This window comes from Rana temporaria, chromosome 1, assembly GCF_905171775.1.
Source record: "Rana temporaria chromosome 1, aRanTem1.1, whole genome shotgun sequence".
NCBI lineage: Eukaryota > Metazoa > Chordata > Amphibia > Anura > Ranidae > Rana > Rana temporaria.
Genome location: NC_053489.1, coordinates 291,143,242 through 291,155,452, shown reverse-complemented (window position 1 = coordinate 291,155,452; position 12,211 = coordinate 291,143,242). Strand labels below are relative to the sequence as shown.

The following is a 12,211-nucleotide window of genomic DNA, read 5'->3' as shown; positions in this document are numbered from 1 at the left end:
GCTGTGGGTTATAGGTGCTGCACACCCCTGATAGCAATTTTGATAGAAGGAAAGGTACCCCAAGGGGCTTTGAGTTGCAGCAAAAAATTAGTTCAAGAAATAATTTATTAAAAAGATACATGGTGAAAAAAAGCGTTCTAGTAGGATCAAGACATGAGTTCCAAAATGTGATTTAAAAGTTGATACATAAATACAACTATGTGAGTTCATGTAACAAAAAAAGTAAACGTGTACTAGAAACCCCGACGCGTTTCGACCTTTGATAATGGAGGTCTCTTCAGGGGGAAATGATTGAAAACATGAACTCTGAAAAAAGATACATATAAATAATATTTGTTAAAACAGAAAACAAACAAATATTTACACAGTAAATTATATACAATTATTGTTTGCCATATTGGCGTAGGTAAGTATATTTACCAAAAAATCAATGTCAAAGACTGAAACCATGGGTCCACCACAGGACCCTATCACCGAGAAACAGCACCCCCAGAGAACCACACGGAATGGGAGGGTCGATGGAAAAGACCAGGCTGCAAGTAGGTGGGCGTCCTCCATGCCTACGAGAGGTCGCACTTACAGGTCCTACACTGGGCAGGGAGGGGCAAGAGGTTATGGGGGGGAGATAGAGGGGAGCCAAACAGAACCAGCTGACAAAAAAGGAGAAGCACGGACCCAGCAAAACCTAAAAAAGTATATAAATAAAGGAGGTATTACAACCTTCAAAATACTAAATAGATGGTAAACAGGTAAAGGAAGAAAAGGGAGGAGAAAGGGGGAAAGAAAAACGAAAAAGGGGACGTGCAAAGAAACAAAGTGTGTAAAGTGAAGGGTCTGGGAGAAAAGGGGTAAATGGGAATGGGAGTTCAGTAAATTGTGCTGGTGAGTGTGTGAGAGAGTAAGTGTGGCAAAGGATGTAACAAGGTCTGAATGGAGAAAACATGTTCTGGGTGTTGGTATTGAATGTGCAGTGATAGAGTGAACAGCTAGGGGACAGAAGTCCTGTTATAAAGAGTGCATAAAAAAAAAAAAACAGGCTGAAAGATGGCAAACACATGAAAAATTTGTATTTATAAAACAAAATAAATATTTATTATAAGATAAAAGGAAAAAGAAAAAGAAAACAGATAGGGTGATGTAAGATGTTGTGGGATGAATGTGAGAAGTGTGATGGGGGAAAAAAAAAAAAAGAGAGAAAAAAAGGGAAGGAAAAAAAAATATATATATATTTACCTGGGCTGTCTAAATGGTGGGGATGAATCCTTTAAGTATAGTGAATCATCTGATTAATTGATGAGTACTACACAGATCTCCAAGATAGGCATAGGGTAGATGATGCCTGCATTGGGGTCTGCGAAAAATATATAACAAGGGAATAAGTATTAGAAAATTACATCAAATAGTGGGGACGGGGGACGGGCTGGGAAAAGGTAGAAAACCTACTACCAAGAGGGGCCATATAGGGGATCAGGCCTTACTTACTTTTAGACCCAAAGTCTGCTCATCCCTCTGTCCTAACCACTATGTGGACTCGGAAATCTCAGGCCCCGTATACACGTCCGAGGAACTCGACGTGCAAAACTCATCGTTTTGCTCGTCGAGTTCTGTGTGAAGCCGCCGAGGATCTCGGCGAGTCAACTTTCCTCATTGAACAACGAGGAAATAGAAAACATGTTCTCTATTTGGCTCGACGAGGAACTCGTCGGCTTCCTCGGCCGAAAGTGTACACACGGCCGGGTTTCTCGGCAGAATTCAGCTCCGATCGAGTTTCTGGCCGAATTCTGCCGAGAAACTTGGTCGTGTGTACGGGGCCTCAGGCCCCATACACACCATAGAATCTATCCGCAGATAAATCCCATCAAATGGGTTTCTGCGGATAGATCCTATGGTGTGTACACTCCGTCGGATATTTATCCGCAGATAAATCTCCCCTGGGATGGATTTCCAGCAGATGGATATTTGCTGACATGCTCAACAAATCCATCTGCTGGAATCCATTCCAACGGATGGATCCGCTCGTCTGTACAGACTTACCGGATCCATCCGTCCAAAGAGATTCCCCGCACGCATCGTAATGATTTGACGCATGCGTGGAATTCCTTATTTGACAGCGTCGCGCCCGTCGCCGTGTCATAATAGCGGCGACGGCGCGACACGTCATCGGCAGAGGATTTCAGCGCGGATTTCAATGCGATGGTGTGTACACGCCATCGCATAGAAATCTTCTGAAATCCTCGAGAGGATTTACCCGCGGATACGGTCCGCTGGACCGTATCTGCGGATAAATCCTCTCGTGTGTATGGGGCCTCAGAGTTCAGAAATCTCCCTGGTGCTTGTTAAATATGGGAGGGTCTGTATGGCTGGGTGTGCCCCTCCTAAAGTTAGGGTGCGTGTTATACGCCTGTGTGTGTTATACGCCGATAAATACAGTATATACAATGTAATAAAATTATTGTTGTATCATTTATTGAAAAATTGAAAAAATTGAATTGAAGAAATTAAAGAATTGGCTTGGGTGAGGACACTGCTGGATGCCTGGACAGGTAAGTGCCCTAATACTAAAAGTCAGCAGCTACAGTATTGGTAGCTGCTGACTTTAATTTTTTTGGGAGGAGCCTGGAGCTCCACTTTAAGCAGACAGGTTTATGTCAGGTGTATGTTTTGTGCAGAGAGCCTCACACTATAGGTGTGCCCCCCTTACATTGGTCGTGAATGGAAGGAGAGCCTCTTTACATTGATGGTCAATGGGAATGACCTCTTACATTGGTAGTCAATGGAAGGGAAATGTTTCACTTACAGACTGCTAAATAGATTGGTGTCAGTTGTTACTTACCTTAAGTACGGAAGTCACTCTGCTGATCCTGCACTGCCTACTTTAGGTCGGCTTATTGACATCCATGCTGAAATTAAATACACCAATGTGGATGTGATCATTCCTTGCAGGAAGTTGATAGACGGGCCGCTGACCTGGAGCACACACCTAAGCAAGGGACCAGGGGCACATGCTCTAGGTGCCCAGGCCTTGCAACATCCCTAATTGTTTGCAATTAAATCTCTATGTTTCTCCTGTGGATAAGTGAGTTCCTTTTAGATGCTTACGTTTCCTTACACAGTCCAAAAGGGTTCTGTTGGATAACTGCTTTCCTCCCGACCTGGGACTAGTGTATTAATATGGTAGATAAATTAGAATGTGAGCTCATTTATGGGACAAAAATAGTTGTGAATTGATCTTTAGACAATACAGATCTCTTCATGCTATGCCAGTGCTATATAAATACCATAAAATAATAATTGCTGTCATATAGAAAAACAAAAAATGGTTAATGTCTCTTTACCTATCTCTAGCAATTGAAAGGCTCCCTGTTCTTTTTTTTCCCTCTGGTGTTTAGTCATGGCTTCTTTCCCTTGTGAAAAATCCAGCTTACTGACAGTTTCAATTAATGCCAGATTATTTTATCACTAGGATTTTGACACTTGAAGAAAGATGTATAAAAATATTTAGACTGTCAGAATTATCCTGTTTAAAGAATTAGTGATTACCGCTATATAGAATAATAGGAAACTTTTAAAGGACCTAATCTATGAAAAATATCAATTGAACTATTTTTAAACCATTAAAATAGATTTCCTAACAGCAGAGTTTCTCAGGGGATTTTTTTGTCATTGCTGTCCCCTATGTCTATTATAGCACATACATTAATGTAGTTTATGAGGTATATTTTTAAAGGAGTGAATAAGACAATTATAAAACATTTACTGCAAGTGAATGTTCCTGGTGCGTATGTTTTGATATATAGTGATTGATTAACCTGCACTGAATGTTGGTTATCACTTTCACTGCTCAATAAATATGCCACTGAGGGTGAATAGAAACGTCCTGACAATACACACTGGGGTAGATTCAAAGAGCAATTGCGTCTGCGTAACCATAGTTACGCAGCGCAATTGCTTACCTGCGCCGGCGTTACGAATGCTCCTTATTCAGGAACCTCGTTACGCCGACTGCAGCCTAAGAAATGACTGGCATAAGGCTCCTTATGCCGTCATCTCTTAGGCTGCATTCTTACGTTGGCCGCTAGGGGGCGTTCCCATTGTGGTCAGCGTATAGTATGCAAATTGCATACTAACGCCGATTCACAACGTTACGCGAGCCCTGCGTACGCAGTTTACGTTGTTTCCGTCTGTCGGGTTTCGCGTAAGGCTGCTCCTTCTAATAGCAGGGGCAGCCAATGTTACGTATACCCGCCGTTCCCGTGTCGCGAAGTTGAAATTTTACGTCGTTTGCGTAAGTGAATCGTGAATGGCGCTGGACGCCATTCACGTTCACTTTGAAGCAAATGACATCCTTGCGAGGTCATTTGCCGCAATGCACGTCGGGAAAGTTTCCCGACGGAGCATGCGCCCTACGCTCGGCGCGGGAACGCGCCTAATTTAAATGATTTCCGCCCCCTACGGGATCATTTAAATTGCGCGCGCTTACGCCGGGCATTTTGCCGGAGCGCTCACGCAATTTACAGAGCTACTGCTCCGTGAATCGAGGGTAGCGCAGATAATTTGCGGGGGCGCATGGCAAAAACGGTGCCCTGCGCCTACGTAAAAACTGCGCAAATCTTACTGACTCTACCCCAATGATCCAATTTTTTGCATCAAGAAGAGCTGGTTTTAGCACAATTTATTTTTAAAATCTGCATTTGAGAAAGGGTAGATCCTTTCCTCTACTGTTAGTAAAGGGGTCAAAGCAGAGAGGCTGACAACTGTTTCCCAACTTTTTTTGTTTGTCTATTTATCCATACTGGATGGCATAACAGTCCTAAAGATGGCATGTATAGGAAAAACCAACTAGAGAAATATTCTACTCTACTCATGGCCTCTTAGCAGAACTGTACTGAATGCTTTAATGCTTATTTGATGCCCCATAATTTCTATCATACACATCATTTTAATAAATAAATTGAGAATCTTTTGATAATACATTGTGCTAATGTTCACTTTATATTCAGTTATAGAATCATGGTTGAATATTTAACCACTTCAGCCCCGGAAGAATTGGCTGCTATAAAAATGCACTGATTACTGTGTAAATGACACTGGCAGGGAAGGGGTTAACCACTAGGGGGCTAGAAAGGGGTTAGGTGTGTCTTAGGGATTGATTCTAACTGTGAGGGGGCTGGGCTACCAGTGACACAACAGTGCCCACTAGGCGGCAGTTTCAAAGCAACGTACAGGTATGTTGCTTAGCCTGCCCATGCCATTCTGCCGATGTATATCTACGTTAGGCAGTCGGCAAGTGGTTAAAGTAAACAAAAATTAGCTTTTCACATAAATGGATAACTGAAGTTAATGTTCACACAATCTGTTGTGAGAAGATTCTCAACTTCTATAGTAAATTAACCCATATATCTTAAATGCCCACCAGCACCATATTGTGCTCATTATATGTCTCACAAGCATTTTCCACAAATGGCATCTCCTAGAGCCCTGTAACTCCTTACGCGTCCCGCTTGTAGGATGAGCCAAATGTGCCTGGGTTCAGTTGGTTAGGTAAACATTCCTAAAGATCAGATGTAGATCCTGATCCCCATTGAAGTCAATGGGAGCCTAATGTTAAAAAACAGTAATCAATAAGTGCACCTCCAAAGAAAATGGAAAAGGAAAAAGAAGGTTCCAAATGATAACTCCTTATGTGCTCGGAAAGGGATCCAGGAACAGCCAGGGGGGGCACCCAAGGAAAAATCCACACAAGAACTCGCTCTATTAACCAGGGATGGATCTCAAGGAAGGAATAAACACCAACACAGGTGACTCCCGGCAGCAATGAAAATGTATCCAGAAATCAGGTTTATCCAGCTCGCTCTCTTAGCAGACAATAGCATATGCAAAGTAAGAGCTCAACATAGTGTGATAACTTAAAATCACCTTGATTTTTTAAAAAGTATTGCACTTACATAACAAAATATTGTAAACAGCCTAAAAAAAAAAAGAAGACAAAACAGGTCCTTCCTCCAGTGTCCAAAATAGCCGATGTTCATTCATCCTACGCATTTTGTCATATGTCCCTGACGACATCACATATGATGAAACGCATAGGCAGAAACACAGGATCAATATCTTTCCTCCTGACAGAACAACAATCTGCCTTTACATAGGCAGATTGTCATTCTGCCTGTGTTCTATTTAATCGGTCGGTGCTGGCAGACATCTAGTCCGTGGTACCTGATTCTGGGCTCCTGCTGTGTGTAAATACAGCGGAATTGGGAGCGGGTCGCCAATGGTGTGCCTGCGACTCGGAAGTGTCTAGTACGTGATCTGACGCAAAGCGGGTGCCATGTTGCAATATATATATGGTGGATGGTCATGATGCAGTTAAATTACATTATCGGGAGTTTCCTGGTGGGCTGATGGGCTCAGTGGGCTGGTTACAGCGGCCACCTGTCAAGAATGCTGGTAGATCAGACTGTGTGACCGCACAGAGGAACCAAACAAGGTGAGTAGTGAAATAAAAGGTGTTTATTTACAAATGTGTGAACCACCAGTGCACAATAAAACGACAAACAGTATGTACAAATAAAGGGGAATACCGTATTCATAAACGAGCCAAGCCGAGGTCATACACATGGGAGGTCAGTAGATGGGTGAGGATGGGAACACAGCGGATCAGGGAGCGGATGGATGGACAGGCTGCGGGGCAGGAATCCAAGAGGGAACAGGAACCAATGTAAACAGGCAAAGGGAAGAACGGGTCCAGGATAAGCTCAGGATGGGGAACAGAAACAGAGTCCAGATAGCAGGGTCAGATAACAGGCTCAGGTCCAGGAGGTATGACGATACCAGGGCGAGGAGTGATTACACACGCCGGGTATTTATAGAGGCGTGCTGATTGCATTCAGGTCACACCTGAACGTAGGAAGGGCTGTATGCTCCATACTGCCAAGAACGCCCCGCTGGTGGACGCCAGTACTGCAGCCCAAGGATAACATAGCACCACCAGGGAAGAACTCCCCCGACAGTCCAAGACTGTCGGGAGACACCTAGTGGTGGGCCACAGTACTGCACGCCAAATACCAGGCAGTAACACCAGCAGGGGGAACCTTCCCTCACACCACCTAATCTGCATCAGAGGTCCACGGCGATCTACCCGGCAATCGGCGTCAGCTGGCACCTGGCGGGTAGATCGAGATTTAGCCAGCATGCACAGTAGCGCAGGAAGCGTGTGTAATAAGTTCTCTCTCATGTCACTTTGCTCCCCAGCGGCCCCTCCTCTCTTCTCGTCCATCCCCATTTGCTTGTGACATAATCTGGGATGGACGAGAAGAGAGGAGAGGCCGCCAGGGAGCAGAGTGACATGAGAGAGAACTTATTACACAGGCTTCCTGCGCTACTATGCATGCTGGCTGGAAAATGATGTGCCCCATAATGTGCAATGTGCCCTGATGTGCCATGTGCCCTGATGTGCTGATGTTCCCTGTGCCCCATGTCCTGATGTGCTATGTGCCCTGATGTGCTATGTGCCCCGTGCCCTTATGTGCCCCGTGCCCTGATGTGCTATGTCTGTGCCCTGATGTGCTGAGTGCCCTGATGTGCTATGTACTCTGATGTGATCTGATGTGCCCCGTGCCCTGATGTGCTATGTTTGTCCCTGATGTGCCCTGTGCCCTGATGTGCCCCATGCCCTGATGTGCCCCATGCCCTGATGTGCCCCGATGTGCTGTGCCTCAATGTGGTGTGCCCTGATTTGCTGTGCCCTGTACCCTGATGTGATGTGCCCTGAATGTGTTGTGCCCTGATGTGCTGGGCTCTGTACCCTGATGTGCTGTACCCTGACGTGCTGTGCCCTGTGCCCTGATGTGCTGTGCCTTGATGTGCTAAGCTCTGTACCGTGCCCTGGTGTGCACGGTACCCTAATGTGTTGTGCCCTGGGCCGGTCTGGATGAAGGCCCCCTACCCTATGGCCCCCTATGTGATGGTGTGTGTGTGTGTGGGGGGGGGGGGGCATTGAAGAACCCGGCGTTGGGGTGGCAAAGGGAGTAAATCCGGCCCTGTTCCCACAGCTTATAAATCTTCTTTTTACAATAAAATACTGTCACTGTCACTGATTTTTTTCAGCTGGAACTTGGTGGAACTCGGTTCCACCACCTCTGGCTCAGGCCCACTGCTCCCTAATGACCACTATTACTTAAAAACACAAAAGTCCGGTTTCTATGCTTACAGGTGACAGCGTGTTCCCCAACAGCTTCCACAGATCAGATCTCTTGAGTGGCTCCCACTGAGTGAAGGATGGGGACAAGGGAGATGCAGTGCAAATGCCAACATCACCACTGAATGATCTCCCCATAAGTTAGAGAGGTGGAGCCAACTACAGTATGCAGGGAGGTACTAGAGCTGACTGGGTGCTTCAGCTAAATACAAAAACAAAAATACGACATGTGGAAGATGGTGGAGCTTTTAAGGAGATGGGGAGAAGATGGGGAGAAGATGGGGGCAGTAGAGGGGGTTGCATGCAGAGGTCAAAGCTGAAGAGGGGTAAACATGAGATGTGGATGTAGGGTCGCCACCTTTTCTTCAAGTCAAACCCAAACACTTTAACGGCGCACACCATTTTTTTTTTATAGTTTAAACTATACGTATATTTTGCTATTAAATAACATTTCTAATCATATGAAGTTAATAGCAAGAGTCCCCCTTTACATCTGAATCCACAGAGTTCCCCTTTTACTTCTGAACTCGCAGAGTTCCCTTTCACTGTAAGAGGGGACTCGGCAGACTCTTAATGTAAGGGAGAACTCTGGGGCTTCTAACATAAGGGATCCTCTGGGAACCCTGATTTAAGGGGGAACACTGAGAACTCTGATGTACGGAGATGACTCTGATGTAGGGGGAAACACTGTGCCCTCTGGTGTAAAGGTGAAATCTGATGTAAGGGGTGCTCTGAGAACCCTGATTTGCCTTAGTGTACTTACTAAGAGGCAGAAGAGAGAAGGGGGAGACTTCAGGCACAGACAGGGATGGGTGGTGAGCTTACTCACCCCTTGGCAGTCAGCACCTATCATCCAGATGTATCTGACTTCAAATTTCCGGCCTCAACTTTCCTTTTCTGAAGCACATCGCTGGGAATTGGAGTGTGGGCAGACACAGAGGGGTAGGGATTGGGGGGGGGGGAGAGGTGCAGATCAAGCCCTCTATCCTCTCCTGTCTGTGTGTGCATTGGCGGGGTTGTTAGTGCTGGCTTTGGGCAGTGTAAAAGAGTGTAACAGACACTCTCAACTTAGACAACTACAGCTAGAAACCCTGCTGGGAAGCCATAGTCCATTATAAATAATGTGTTCGGGTTTCAGGCAGTCTGAAACCCGGACGCATGAATCCAAACCACAACTGCCCGGGTGAATCCTGGACAGGTGGCAACCCTATGTGGATGGGAGATGCAGATGTAGCGCACACCTGAACTCTGCACTCTGTATGCAGCGCACCCCTGAACCCTGCACTATTTACATAGCACACCCTGAACTCTGCAGTCTGTGTGTAACACCCTCTCTGAACTCTGCACGCTGTACATAATGCACTGCTGGTATTTAATGGACTTGTTAAGACCCTCCCACTGTTAGTGAAATTTGACCACACTCACTATTTGATGCGGTTTGGAGGGTGTGTGTAAGGGCCGGGAAGGGGGGGGGGGGTCGATCATTGTGATTGAGTTTCTGCACCTATTTTCTGAGAAAAAAAAGCCCTACTGTCACTATATACCTTTTTGGATGATCTGTATACCACGGTTACATCATAAACTGCACAGTTTCTTCAGTGCTGAGAGTTCAGGAAGATTGATATTTTCACTGCAGCCTGTATACACGCCCACATGTGTGATGTTGATATCATGTGACCTGGCTATCTCTGAGAAACTGTTCTCTCCAGCATAAAAGACACAACTGAGCATGAGTGTTTAGGGTCATTATCATGTTGGAATATTGCCCTGCAGCCCAGTCTCTGAAGGGAGGGGATCGTGCTCTGCTTTAGGATGTCACAGTACATGTTGCCATTCATGGTTCCCGCAATGAACTGTAGCTCCCCGGTGCTGGCAGCACTCATGCAACCCTAGACCATGACACTCCCACCATCATGCTTGACTGTAGGCAAGACACACTTGTCTTTGTACTCCTCACCTGGTTGCCACCATACACGCTTGACACCATCTCAACCAAATAAGTTTATCTTGGTCTCATCAGACCACAGGACATGGTTCCAGTAATCCATGTCCTTAGTCTGCTTGTCTTCAGCAAACTGTTTGTGGACTTTCTTGTGCATCATCTTTAAAATAAACGACAGCCATGCAGACCAATTTAATGCAGTGTGTGGTGTATATGGTCTAAGCACTGACAGGCTGATCCCCCACACCTTCAACCTCTGGAGCAATGCATCTAAACGTACGTGTATTTCCCAAAGCCAACCCCTGGATAGGATATGACGCTGAGCATGTGCACTCAACTTCTTTGGTCTACCATGGCGAGGCCTCTTCTGAGTAGAACCTGTCCTGTTAAACCGCTGTATGGTCTTGGCCACTGTGCTGAAGCTCAGTTTTAGGGTCTTGGCAATCTTCTTAAAGCCTAGGCCATCTTTATGTAGAGCAAAAAAAAAAAAATTAAGATCCTCGGAGAGTTATTTGCCATGAGGTGCCATGTTGAACTTTAGTGACCAGTATGAGAGAGTGAGAGCGATTACACCAAATTTAACACACCTGAAACCTTGTAACACTAACGAATCACATGACACCGGGGAAGGAAATGGCTATATGGGCCCAATTCGGACATTTTCACTTAGGGGTGTACTCACTTTTGTTGCCAGCAGTTTAAACATTAATGGCTGTGTGTTGAGTTTTTTTGAGGGGACAGCAAATTTAATTTGTTATACAAGCTGTACACTCACTACTTTATATTGCAGCAAAGTGTAACTTCTTCAGGGTTGTTACATAAAAAGATACAATAAATTATTCTCACTTTTGTGAGATACTGTGTATATATGTATATATATATATGTATATATATATACACACACACACACACACACACACAACCGTATATACTCGAGAATAAGCTGACCCAAAAGTAAGCCAAGGCACCTAATTTTACCACAAAAAACTGGGAAAAATTATTGACTCGAGTATAAGCCTAGGGTGTCCATCTGCATGCCTCACTGTGCCCATGCCTAACTGTGCCCATGCCTCACTGGGCCTCACTGTGTCCATGCCTCACTGTGCCCATGCCTCACTGTGTCCATGACTAGACTTACATTTAACATGGGAGTATATAGAAGGGGTGCCCGGCTTTGAAAAATCTGTGCTCCTCAGCCGAAGGTCCCCCAGACAGCAAACTTTGAGTATGAGCCAGCCCCTCCCGCCCACTCCCTAGCCCAGTGCTTCTGTGAGCGCTGGAAGGTAAAGCAGAGAGCTGCTGACCGACAGTCACCGCTCTCTGCCCAGAGCAGAGGGGATAACTGAGTGATCAGCAGTGTTTGAATGCGCAGTTTTCACTACAGGGGACCGATGCAGCATTGGATTGATGCTGCATCCACCTAGGTGGGTATAAATTAGGGTTGTCCAGATACCGATACTAGTATCGGTATCGGGACCGATACCGAGTATTTGCGGGAGTACTCGTACTCGCGCAAATGCTCCCGATACCTAAATAGAATACTTTTTTTGTATTTATCAACATGTTCTATGAAAATTCTTTGAGTTTTTTACTACTGCGTGACAAGCAAATAAAACATTTTTATTCATTTTTACTCATTTTTATTCTTTTATAATGTCTTGAGTTAGAGTTCTTCATAATTCTAAAGAAAATATCCTTAGTCTGTATTGTGGTTTGAAAACTGTCACATGACATTTAAAAAAAGTATCGGTATTCGGTATCGGCGACTACATGAAAAAAAGTATCGGTACTTGTACTCGGTCCTAAAAAAGTGGTATCGGGACAACCCTAGTATAAATGTTTGTTTTTCTTGGAAAGACTTACCGGTACTTCTCTGTTATAAAAAGGCAACTGGTCTCAATGGCTTTTGTGGGCCCCCAATCCCAATCAATGGCCAGTGACCAGAGCCAGACCCTCCATGAAGAAGAAACGCAAAATGAAAGGAAGTGTAGATAATATATAAGAGGGCAGCATATTCAGTTCAATTTGCTGCCCTATACACGTTTGTCATCTAAAAGAAACTCCTACTCCTTGGG

At 45.0% G+C, this 12,211-nt stretch overlaps 1 long non-coding RNA gene across 1 annotated transcript; it reads right to left on the bottom strand.

The window, feature by feature from the left end:
* Positions 1–230: 230 nt before the first annotated feature.
* LOC120924928 lies at positions 231–1,342 on the bottom strand. Its single transcript, XR_005746473.1, has 3 exons — positions 1,234–1,342; positions 421–685; positions 231–306 (listed from the first exon to the last, which is right to left on the bottom strand). It is a non-coding gene; the product is annotated as an uncharacterized LOC120924928 (long non-coding RNA).
* Positions 1,343–12,211: the final 10,869 nt, after the last annotated feature.